At 48.4% G+C, this 12,891-nt stretch overlaps 1 protein-coding gene across 4 annotated transcripts in view; it reads right to left on the reverse strand.

Moving 5' to 3' along the window:
• Window positions 1–12,891, reverse strand: part of Rps6kc1 (ribosomal protein S6 kinase C1) — a 141,646-nt gene that overhangs the window by 95,696 nt on the left and 33,059 nt on the right. The window lies entirely within an intron of this gene.

Below are 12,891 nucleotides of genomic sequence, written 5' to 3' on the forward strand. Positions count from 1 at the left end.
ACAAGTATTCATGCATATTTACATGATATGGCACAGGTAGGGCACAGCACTCCTGAGACTACTCCAGGATATATGTATATATGGTATACATTATATATGTATAGATATATATACATATCCGTGTGTATGTATGTGTGTCTGTGTGTGTGTCTGTGTGTGTGTGTGTGTGTGTGTGTGTGTGTGTGTGCGTGTGTGTCTGTGTGTGTGTGCGTGCATGCATGTGAGTGCGTGTATGTGTTTACATGCATGCATGTGTGTCTTATGTGTCTGTCTGTGTGTGTGTGTGTGTGTGTGTGTGTGTGTGTGTGTGTGTGTGTGTGTGTTTGGTGGATGGAGCAAAGGACCCCACAAACAAGTTCCACTAAGCAAGTGCCAATGCAGAAAACACTCATTCTGGATGAAAATAAGCTTCAACCTTTATTGCTCAGAGAAAGAAAAGGCTTCTACCTTTTTATTTCTGAAAGTTAAAAAAAAAAAACCCAAGTAAGAAAAAAAAACAAACCTCATCCTCTTTATTGCTCTTTATTGCTGAAAAAAAAGCCTCGTCTCTGCACTGGTGAAAAAACCGCCTCTCCTTTCTATTGCTGAATGAGAGGATCTCTGTCCTTGTCAGGAGGAAGAGGCCTGCGTGCTTCGCCGTCACTCTCCGTGCGCACACTTTCTCAGGAGAACGGACTGCGTGGTCTTCGAGCATCTTCACATTCCAAAAGTTCACCATAAACCAAATAAGGAACTTCAGCAGGAACGTTCACAAGTGTTCTAACTAGACATTCATTATCCTTCACGAGCTCATTAAAAGCTTAAAACAATAATTCTTATATTATAAGTTAGCATGGTTTTGTCAAAAGGCAAATCATCTGCCTTGTATCTCACTAGTTTTGAAGTTTTGTATAGATAAATCTAGTCAATATTTTATTTTCTGTCCTTGCACCTACAATAAATTGTCTATTCCCAGCTTATGACCTTTAGATTTCAGATAATGGTTTTATAGCCTAGAAACAATGTTTTCCCTGATCGTAAATTTGTTCCAAGCCTGTTTTCTGTCCTAGTTCAATTAGCCGGTGACACGTGTAGGCTTACAGAGCCCTAACTACAGCTTTCATACTATATAGCGGTCTCAAAATTGCTTGTATAAGTTTAGGAATTCCATAGAAACATTATTAGGAATTATTAAATCATCAATTTGTCTATATAGCATTACTATAAGAGAGAACATCTTGATCAGAAGAAAATCTGCCCAATAGGGTGTGCTAATGCCTGGTAATTATTAAACTAACTTAATAATGACAGGAAAGGCATATCAGCAGCAAGAAGCAATCCTGAGATGAAATGTCTTTGGGCCTTACCTCTCAGAGCCCTCCCATTGCAGACCACACAAAACAATGGGCCATCTCTAGAAAGTCATTTGCATGACTTTAGCCTATCCTAAACGGCTCCTGACCTAGTTAGTCCTGCTTCTGGGGGTCGCAGGTGAGCAAGTCCTAAGAGTATGAGAGTAGAGATGGAGGAGAGGCCATCCAGAGACTGCTACACATGGGGATCCAACCCATATGCACACACCAAACCCAGACACTACTGCCGATGCCAAGAAGTGCTTGCTGACAGGAGCAAGGTATTGCTATCTCCTGAGAGGCCTGGCCAGTGCCTGACCAATACAGATGTGGATGCCCGCAGCCAACCATCAGACTGAGCACCAGGACACCAATGGAGAAGTTAGGGAAAGAACTGAAGGAGCTGAAGGGGTTTGCAACCCCACAGAAAGAACAATAATATCAATCAACCAGACCCCCCAGAGCTCCCAGGAACTAAACCAACAACCAAAGCGTACACATGGAGTGAGCCATGGCTCCAGCTGCATATGTAGCAGAGGATGGGCCTTGTCAGGCATCAATGGGAGGAGAAGCCCTTGGTCCTGTGAAGACTTGATGCCCCAGTGTAAGGGAATGCTAGGGCGGTGAGGCATGAGTGGGGCGGGGGTGGGGGGCACCCTCATAGAAGCAGGGGGTGGGGGAGATGGGATAGGGGGGTTACAGAGGGGAAACTAGGAAAGGGAGTAACAATTTAAAAAAAGAAAGAAAAAAAAAGAGTATGAGAGCAGGAGAGCTGGTTCTGCTCACGCCAGCTGCAGCACTAACAAGCCAGCCCGGGCAGCATTGGACAGAGACTACTCTGGTAGTGTGGGTGTGGGATGATGGTGGGCTGACCAGTGACCACCTAAGCCCAGATATAGGGCTTTGAGTTGACCCACCTCAACATCTACTCTACCTATAAACTGCTAGAGCACATAAAGGGGCCAGTCCTGCAGATCTAATGCTGCAGGATCTCCCTGACATAGGACAGCAACAGGATAACTGAGAGGAGTCCTGGTGAGGATCCAGTATTGATGGTGGAGCAGAAGCCAGAGGCCTCAAATCAGACCAATGACTCACTGCAATGAGCATTTGCCAATAAAGAAGTGACACAGAGCATACATTGTGAGACCATAGTGACACATTACAGCTTCCACAGTGAGAGTTTTTCCCATGGAGGGGTGTTCCAAGGGTGGGGCAGGTATAAAGAGATGGGGAGATGAGTGGAATTGGGGTGTATAATTTGAAATTCACAAAGAACCAATAAAAAGTTAAATAATAAATCTTTTGAAATAAAACATTGGAACTATCACACATTAACATTTTTATAAAAAGTAACTACAATCATCAAAACAAAAAGTATTTATTGGGAGAACGGTAACTTTGATAATTTGCAAGTCTTGATGTCTGGCTGAACAGAACATGAGGCATTCTGGCGCCTGACTCTATGAACTGTCTGCTGTCAGCCCTGTGGTTGGAAGATGTTAGTAAAAGGGAAAGTGCTAGATGCCTGTGCCCGCTGTCTCACTGCCTTCCTTTTCTATTACTATCCTGGGGTGGGGGCTGCACCCTAGATGCCTGTGCCCGCTGTCTCACTGCCTTCCTTTTCTATTACTATCCTGGGGTGGGGGCTGCACCCTAGATGCCTGTGCCCGCTGTCTCACAACCTTCCTCTTCTATTACTATCCTGGGCTGGGGGCTGCACCCTAGATGCCTGTGCCCGGGCTGTCTCCGCCTTCCTTTTCTATTACTATCCTGGGGGGGGCTGCACCCCTAGATGCCTGTGCCCGCTGTCTCACTGCCTTCCTTTTCTATTACTATCCTGGGGTGGGGCTGCACCCTAGATGCCTGTGCCCGCTGTCTCACTGCTGGGGTGGGGGCTTCCTAGATGCCTGTGCCCGCTGTCTCACTGCCTTCCTTTTCTATTACTATCCTGGGGTGGGGGCTGCACCCTAGATGCCTGTGCCCGCTGTCTCACTGCCTTCCTTTTCTATTACTATCCTGGGGTGGGGGCTGCACCCTAGATGCCTGTGCCCGCTGTCTCACTGCCTTCCTTTTCTATTACTATCCTGGGGTGGGGGCTGCACCCTAGATGCCTGTGCCCGCTGTCTCACTGCCTTCCTTTTCTATTACTATCCTGGGGTGGGGGCTGCACCCTAGATGCCTGTGCCCGCTGTCTCACTGCCTTCCTTTTCTATTACTATCCTGGGGTGGGGACTGCACCCCTAGATGCCTGTGCCGCTGTCTCACTGCCTTCCTTTTCTATTACTATCCTGGGGTGGGGGCTGCACCCTAGATGCCTGCCCGCTGTCTCACTGCCTTCCTTTCTATTACTATCCTGGGGTGGGGGCTGCACCCTAGATGCCTGTGCCCTGTCTCCTGCCTTCCTTTTCTATTACTATCCTGGGGTGGGGCTGCACCCTAGATGCCTGTGCCCGCTGTCTCCTGCCTTCCTTTTCTATTACTATCCTGGGGTGGGGCTGCACCCCTAGATGCCTGTGCCCGCTGTCCTGCCTTCCTTTTCTATTACTATCCTGGGGTGGGGGCTGCACCCTAGATGCCTGTGCCCGCTGTCTCACCGCCTTCCTTTTCTATTACTATCCTGGGGTGGGGGCTGCACCCTAGATGCCTGTGCCCGCTGTCTCACTGCCTTCCTTTTCTATTACTATCCTGGGGTTGGGGCTCCACCCTAGACGCCTGTGCCCGCTGTTTCACTGCCTTCCTTTTCTATTACTATCCTGGGGTGGGGGCTGCCCCTAGATGCCTGTGGCTGCTGCCTTCCTTTTCTATTACTATCCTGGGGTGGGGGCTGCACCCTAGATGCCTGTGCCCGCTGTTTCACTGCCTTCCTTTTCTATTACTATCCTGGGGTGGGGGCTGCACCCTAGATGCCTGTGCCCGCTGTCCTACTGCCTTCCTTTTCTATTACTATCCTGGGGTGGGGGTTCCACAAACCCACAGCACTCGCACGAGGTGAGAGGACAACTGTGTGGAGTCAGTTCTTTCCTTCTGCCATGTGGAACCTGGGAACCAAACTCAAATTGTCAGGCTTGGCAGCAAACAACCCTACATGCAGAGCCATCTTATGAGACGTCTGTCTTTCTGTGTGACACCAAATCTCCACAATGCTGCTTTCCTAAGACTGGCTGTGATGTGCGACACATAAATGCAAACAACGAAATCTGCAGGGCTCACAACTGGAAACCCATTGGTCGGCCTGAATCATTGATATCCATGGTTATAGCCGAACAAAGCAATTATTTGTAAAATGTCAGTTCTCTGACTACCACAGATCTTCTACATATCAACCTCTTATTTCATTATTATGGAATAAAAATCACATTAGGAAACTGTCAAATTCAAAGCAACACAAAAGCCCTCAAGTGGGGAGGAAAACTCTTTCACTGGCAACAAATACCATGAGCTATTTTCCTTGAAGAGTCAGCTCATTTCATTTCAAGGAAAAACACATGCACCAAACACACAAGCGTGATGACAACTGTCTGTCTGCTACTGATTCAAGCAAAATGGCTTCCCATGGGCAAACAGCTCCTCAACTCAGCTGCCCCTCATATCCACCTTTCCAGTGCAGCACGGCGGCTCAGCAGGGAGGGCACTGTGATGCAGAGCAGAAGGAGCGCTCTGACAGAGCCGCTTTTACCAGCGGCTGGTGTCACCGCCCTCAACAGTTTGATCTCATCGCTTCCCCATGTGACATTCAGCACAGAGGTCAGCATCGGTGACTGTGTTACTAAAATGGCTTCCACACTGCGGATCCTTGGAGACCTCAGGAACACGTATAGCTCTGGAATCCACTTGTCAAGCTGCTGATTCTCTGAGACAAAACTGGAAATCCCATCCCTGAAAAGTTCAGGTGCACACATGTGGAGGTCTGCACTGCTGCTTCTGCTTGCTTTGATCTGGTGAGGTTTGGGGTGATTCTTGTTTTGTTTCTTTGATGATGCCAGGGATCAAACACAGGGCACCTCGTGCATGCCACATAAGCATTCAAGCACCGAGCGCCATCTCCAGGCCAGAGCACCACTGAGTGCTTAATGCCAAGTTCTCAGAAAAGGGCTTTAAAAGAGTTTTTATTTCCACAGGAGACAACACCAAGAATGGAAACTGCAGGTGGATCAGACTACATGATTCTGAGATCAGGGCTCAGCAAACTCCGTGAAGAGCCAAAGAGTAAATACTTCAGGCCCTGCACCTCCATGACCTGTTGTAGCTATGCGACTCCATGCTGACCACCCTGCACAGGGGAGCGTGGTGCACTTCAGGAAGACTTTGTTGTAGACACTGAAACTTTAATTGCATGTTATGTCACATCATAAGTTGATAAATTCTTTGGGTTTTTCAACCATTTAAAAGTGTAAAAACTGTTCTTAGTTCACAGACCATAGGAAAGCAGCCAGGAGCAGATACAGCCCATCAGCCATAGTTTGTCAGGCTGTGGCGGCCTCCAGTTGCTCACTTCCTACCAAACAGAGTAAGAACGTGTGAGCATCAGCCTGGCTGCATGAGCAATCAGCTTTCCACACGACTGCGGCACTTGACAATACAGCCTGGATTTCTTTAGTTCTTTTCTCTAGGATCTCTACAACAGGTTACCCTATTCTCCAAAAGGAGCAGATTTCAGTAAACCCACAGCTTCAAGTGAATGTCACTGGAGCACGGGGAACATCAGGTCAGTTCATGACACTCCAACACAATCAAAATCTTTCTAGAACATGCATAAGTTACTCACCCACTAGTCTAAAAACTATGTAAACGTTTTAAAAGTAATTTTAAAATAGTTATGAGTGTCAATGCAAACTTATTTTCTTTAATGGTGCCGTTACCTAACTACCAAGTTGAAATTAGTCAACGATCCAGCTGGAGGAGGATTGTACACGCCCCGAGGACTACATAAGGGAAGCACCGTGTCACCAAGCTTGGTTTTCTCCAGTGCCTCTCGCCTGAGCAATGCTCCGATGCTCTCTCATCTGCCCGCAGCTCCCGTTAGAACCCCACCTCCTCCACCTCACGGCTGTCTGAGGCTGTGCCTGACTCCCCTTTCCCACCAACACTGAAAGACAAGCAGGTGATTACACAGGCTCGGTTTCTTGGCTTTTGACCACAAAACTCTAAGAACATAGTTACACTTCTTCCTGCTTTTATGACTTTATTTTAACAGCAAAGGTAATCAAAATCAGGCTGGCAAAAGGAGACCATCAGAAGTCACCTGGCAGGGAGGGGCCAGGGCTGTAACTCAGGTGACAGAGTGCTTCAGCTGGTACTGCCGGCCCACCACGCATGGAGCTCAGGGTTCGATTCGATTCCCAGCATCACACAAGCAGGCACGGGGGGGGGGGGGCACAGCAGGTACAGTCAGCACTCAGGAGAAGGAAGCAGTGGTTCAGAAAGTCAGGGTTACCCACTGCTACAGAACGAGTCTGAGGCCAGCCTGGGCTATAGAGACCCTGTCTCAGCCATCATAAAGACAAACAAAAAGTCTGCCAAAGAACACAGTGGGAAGACTGGGAGTCAGTAAAGCACCTGCCATATAACCTGAGCTTGACAAGTGTGGCCGTCCACACTGAGGAGGGGGAGAAGATGGGTCTATGTAACTCTAGCCTACTAGCAAGCCCTAGGCCAGTGAGAGAACCTGTCTCAAAAGACAAGGTAGATGGTGCCTGAGGAATGACACCTGGGGCTGTCCTCTGACCCCCTACACACACACACACACACACACACACACACACACACACACATGCACACATGCACACACTCCCACAAATACCCACCCACCGGCAGTTAATCACAGATGACTGACAATACTGATCATCCAAAGTCTTATCCTTTGTTTCAAAGTGAAAAACCACTATAAACACTTTAGACTGAAACTTTCCAAAAACAAGAAGTAGGTTAGGAAAATGTAACCCGACAGAGACCAAGGAAAAAAACAAAAGGCTTGTAAATTTTAGGGACAATCTGGAAATCACAAACACCAAAGATTAAGTAATTTACAGCATACAAGCAGACCCATGTAGAAGAGGCTGGCCTAGAACTCCCTCCGTGCTGAGTAGGGATGAAGCCAATGCCCTAGCACGGCAATCCCTGGAGAATGAGCCGCTCCCAGGCCCCTGAAGACCCAGTCACAGGGCCGGAGAGGGGCGAGGATGGGCGGGGGGTGATGGACACACAACGAGGACACACGCTTAGTGCTGTTGTTCAGGACACATACAAACCATGGACTGCAGAACAGTGCACAGTACAGCGCCCTCTGAAAAACAGAAAAGGGCTGAAACGATGCGCAGGGGCTGAGAGCCTGTCCTCTGCAGATGGAGCCTAGCTCAGGTGTGTACCTGGGAAGCCCCTCAGACCCGGTGTCTCAAAGACTGCACAGGAGATGCTGCTGTCCTTCAAGTGCAGGTTTGCTCGAAAATACAGGTAGAGATGTCACTCACAGAACAGAATCCTGAGTGGATCATCCAGCAGTACAGCCAAGGGATTCTTAGCTTAAACAGAACTGTGGATGGGTGAGACCCACACCCCTCCTAGTCTCAGTCCTGTGGAAACTGCACACTGGGGTACCTGAGAAGCCTGGCCCAGGCACCGCTCCTGCATCAAGGGCTCACTGGCTTCCACAGGTACTGGCTCCCTTCTCAGGGAAGTGCTCTCCAGCAAGCCGCCCAAAGAGACAAGCGCTTCAGTCCATGGGGATCAAGTGGGCCTCACACAGGCCAGGCAAACACTACGGCTGAGCCTCTGCCACTAGGCTTGTGTGCCTTGCTACAGGCCCGCAGGCGGCCAACCATGGGCTGAAAACTCTGAAAGTGCACACCAAAAGGAACCTTTCCTCCTTGTAAGTTGTTGGTCTCAGGCACTTTGTCACAGTGATTGAAAGCTGCCAACACGTACTTCAAAAGGTCGGCCACTAAAACGACAAATCCCAGGTTCTCTTCCCCTTCCATCATATAGGAAATCAGACCTACAGGCTCATGCACAGAAGGTGGGTTCTCAACCACTGAGCCAAAATTCCAGCCTTCATTCCTGTGTGTGAGCTAGTGAGCGTGTGAGCTAGTGAGCATGTGAGCGTGTGAGCATAGATAAGCATATAGAGATGTACAGATAGATGGGTAAACATACATGTATATATGCATACACATGTAATGATATAGACATGGCATGTAAATACACAAGTGTATATCTGCACACATATAGATGACATGACAAACACACGTGTGTACACACAGATGCATACAGACATGTGTAAACACACATGCATGTACATATGTGCACGCAGGCAGATGTAAAGATGCACAAGACACGTAAATAGTCAACACCCACTGCACCTTACGCTTGAGTGTGTCTGCTTCATGTAGTCCTGCTCAGCAACTCAAAACGGTCCTACAATCACCTTGTTTTATACAAAACTACATCTAAACATCGTATAGAGAGTGAGTAAATACGCCACAGGGAGCTACAAGCACGTTACAGGCTGTGGGTCTCACTGAGGAGGAAGAGAAGTGGGTGGGCAGGGCAGACATAGGTACTGGATACAGCAGACAGACAACCTGTCAAAGCCAAACCATCCCTACAGGACCCTCTAGGACATCAGCAGAGCAGCAGGCACAGCCTCCACCATCACCATCGCACAGAGCCCTGTGCCTTGGAAGTGACATTGCACAGAGCCCTGTGCCTCTTTTGGAAGTGATAGAGGGGAAGTCAAAGGTGCTGTGAGTAGCCTGCCTCTGGGTGTGGATCACAGAGATTCCAGTCTCGGTGCTATTAGAGGGCCTCAGGTGACTTGTTAAAAAGCAGCTACAGACACGAGGGTTTACTTAGCATCCCAATCCACCTACCTGCCCTCACCTCTGGGCTTTGAACTGCTCAGAGTCGGGCAGTAGAGCAGAATCTGCCTAGGACACCACCTCTGAGAGACGGGCCTGGGGGAAAGGTTGGGCTGCCACACACGGACGCTTTACAGTGCGAGGCATCAGAAGTCCGCATTTGAAGACCAGATGCACAAAGAGATGGTCTCCTTTGACAACAGGTGTCCTCTCGTGGGGGACTCTGTATAAAACATGGCCTGGTTACTATTCGCTCATCACCTTCACTCGACTCTACAGGTCAAACATTGCCACACTCAACCAAAGGGACTTTCTACTCGTCCCAGTAGCAATCACTCCTGCTTCACGCACAAAGAAGCACCCAGCCCAGAACCAAGATGGCCCAGAGGTGGACGACACGCAATTCAGACGGACTCTGACTGTGTCCAGAAACAAGCCCTTCCTGGAGGAGGGGCTCCTGGGGAGGAGAGCAGTCGCTTTCCCCAGCAGTGGAGCTGTGGAAAGGTACCTGTGCTTGGACTATCAGCCCCACGTACACTCAGCAACAGCCACAGACAGAGCAGGTCGCTGACTTTAAAAGGGGAAAGCCAGGGTGGGGGTTTGCTGGGTTTGGGGGTCCAGAGAGAGTGGGGAAAGAAGACAGGGAATGGAATATATCACATGCATATGTGAAACTGTCAAAGAATACTTTCTTTCAGACAGGGTTTCTCATGCAGCCCTGGTATCCTGGAACTTCCCATGTAGAAAGGCTCACCTCCAACTCAGAGATTCACCGGCCTCTGCTTCCCAAGTGCTCTGACTAAAGGCATGTGCTACCACGCACTGGGAAGAGTACATTTTTTAAAGGAAGAAAAGAAATGGGTCCTTCTACATATGCCTGTGAGAAAAATCCCTACCTCTAGAGCTGTGTGCTAGTCACAACTCTGGTACTCTACGGCTCACTAGTGAGCTAGCAACAGCTCCAGGCCAAGAAGAATCAGCCTTGACAGTTCCTAGGTTAGCAACGTGCCGCTGCTTTACCCTTGAGAAACCTCGAGTCCCACAGACCCTACTGTGTGTCTACTAGGAACAGAACGGGCTTCAAGAGCCAGTGCCAAGCCCAGGTACGGGCCAGCAGAAGCATGGTGAAGCGCTTGCCCAGCTCCCTTCTGACGCAGAGTCTGTTGTTCCATTGCCCATCTTGTTTTATGGCTCCAGGTTTCAACTGTTACCCTACACACATGTGTGCAAATGTACACACAGGTCCCTCTGAAGCCAGAGTAGGGCATGGAATTTCCCTAGAGCCGGGTTAGGAGAGGTTGTGAAGCCGTCCAATGTGGATTCTGGGAACTGAACTCAGCTGCTGAGCCCCCCTTCCAGACCCGCCCTGACCCTTCCTACACCAGAACGTGATCACCATTCACAGCAAGTCAGAGTTCAGGGGCTCGGCAAATACCTAGAGGCACACACGTGACTGCCGCCAAACCCCAACGCTTAACTGAAAAGGAAAGTACTCTGCAACATCTAAAGTCCCTTCTAACCCAAAACCCAAGTGACCAGAACAAATCGTGACCTTTAATCTGGCCCACCCTGCCACGAAATTCTGGATATCCACGTTACCTACAACAGCCCTGGGCCTTCAAGAGTCAGGGCAAACGCTGTGCCTTCTCCTCCACGGGCAACATACACCGCATACTGACACAACCACGCGTGACTGCCTTTATTGTGTATCGGTTAGGTTTTCCGTGGTTTTGTTTTTAAGGAAGGAACCCAGAAGCCCAGGCTAATCTTAAACTCACCATGTAGGTGAGCTTGGCCTTCAATTCCTGATTCTCCTGCCCCCATTTTCCAAGTACTGAGACTACAGGAATAGAGCACCAGCCCTCGTTCATTGTGCTTAAATTAAATTAAATTTACATAAAATTAAATTCCCTATTTAACATTTATCACTGAGGGAAATGTAACTAGTCAGAAACCATGAACAAGTACTTAATAACAAAATATAACTCCTTCAAGCTAAGTGACAAGGACCCACTCCAGTAAACCACAGGACTGAGGACAAGACCAGAGCTAAGATTTTAGTTCCCACAGCGCCACCTTGTGGACATTTGTAGATAAAATCCTACCACAAGTGTAACCTGCTTTAGAGTTTCTATTATGTCATACTTTACCACATTCCATACCACACAGACTTTAGTCTTAACAGACCTGTCACTACACAGCCAGCTTAAGGATGTCCACATTTAAAGTTACTCTGCCTTGAAGCATAAACTTTAAATTCACTAAATAAAAATAACACGAAGTTTTTTTTAATTCTCCATGTATTTTCATGTGTGTGTGCTTTGTGCATGTGTGCGTATATGTATGTGTTAGAGTGTGTATGTATGTGAGTGAGTGTGTGTGTGTGAGAAAGTGTGTGAGTGTGTGTGTGTGCATGAGTGTGTGTACATGAGTTTGTGTCTGTGTGTGTGTGCGCATGAGGGTGTGTGTCTGTGTGCATGAGAGTGTGTGTGTCTGTGTCTGTGTGTGTGTGTCTGTGTCTGTGTGTGTGTCTCTCTGTGTGTGTGTGTCTGTGTCTCTGTGTGTGTCTGTGTGTGTGTGTGTGTGTGTGTGTGCATGAGTGTGTGTGTGTCTGTGTGTCTCTGTGTGTGTGTGTCTGTGTGTGTGTGTGTGTGCGCGCACGCAGACACAGATGGCACAGAATACCTGTGGTCAGAGGACAGCCTTGGCTGTCAGTCCTGGCTTCCACCTTGTTTGTACCACACCTGGCTAGCTGACCTACTAGCTTCCTGGGGACTCTCCTGCCTCCACCTCCCATCTCACTGCAGGAATGGAGGGACTATACCTGAGCACCAGGGAACTGAACTCAGATGCCCGTGTGTAGACAGCAAGCACTTTACCCACAAAGGCCTTAGCCCAGCCTTAGACAAGAGGCTGTTTGAATCAAACTGAAATAACTATGTGCCTTTCCATATCATCATCCAAGGATTTAAATAAGCCACACTATCAAAATCTAACAGCTTAGCAGCGAGGCCACCTGCACCTCCAAAGCAGGCCAGCAGAGAGAGATGCTCCCAGAGGCCGTGCTAGCGCCCACTACCATCTCAGTAGTTCAAATAAAGCACGCGAGTTTCTAACGGAAATAAGATGCTCATAAACAATTAGGTGTCCTTTCATCTTTCAGAGGACGGCCTCTAACTGTTCTCAACAACGACGTACGGCTCAGCGATTAAGAGCGTGTGCTCCTACAGGTTCAGGCCCCAGCTCAGCACTGTTCAGAACTCCAGCTCAAGGGGATCTGACCTCCAATGGCATCATGTACATATGTGAATGCATGGACACACTGCAGTTAAAACACTCATATACATAAAAAAAAAAGAAAAATCTACAAATAATTTTAAGGGAAAACATTACTTTCTGTCTGGACACCGAATGCTACTCCACACTGCAGTAGCTGCCAGTTACCGTTACTGCTTACATGTGTGTGCATGAGTGTGTGTGTGTGTCTCCCTCTTCTACTGTACTACAATAACCGTGAAACAAAACCAGATTCTGTTTCCATGTCTGCATCGGTTTGCTCCTTCTGAAGCACTAGGGTTTGTCAGTTGTATATTCAAGGAAGAAACAAGAGAAATGACCCCCTGGCATCCAGATCTGTCTCTGGGAACTGAAAGTCCCCAAAAGTTCCTGTGCTCGCTCAGTCCCCAGAGTCACTGAGATGAGGT

Source organism: Rattus rattus, chromosome 10 (genome assembly GCF_011064425.1).
Source record: "Rattus rattus isolate New Zealand chromosome 10, Rrattus_CSIRO_v1, whole genome shotgun sequence".
NCBI lineage: Eukaryota > Metazoa > Chordata > Mammalia > Rodentia > Muridae > Rattus > Rattus rattus.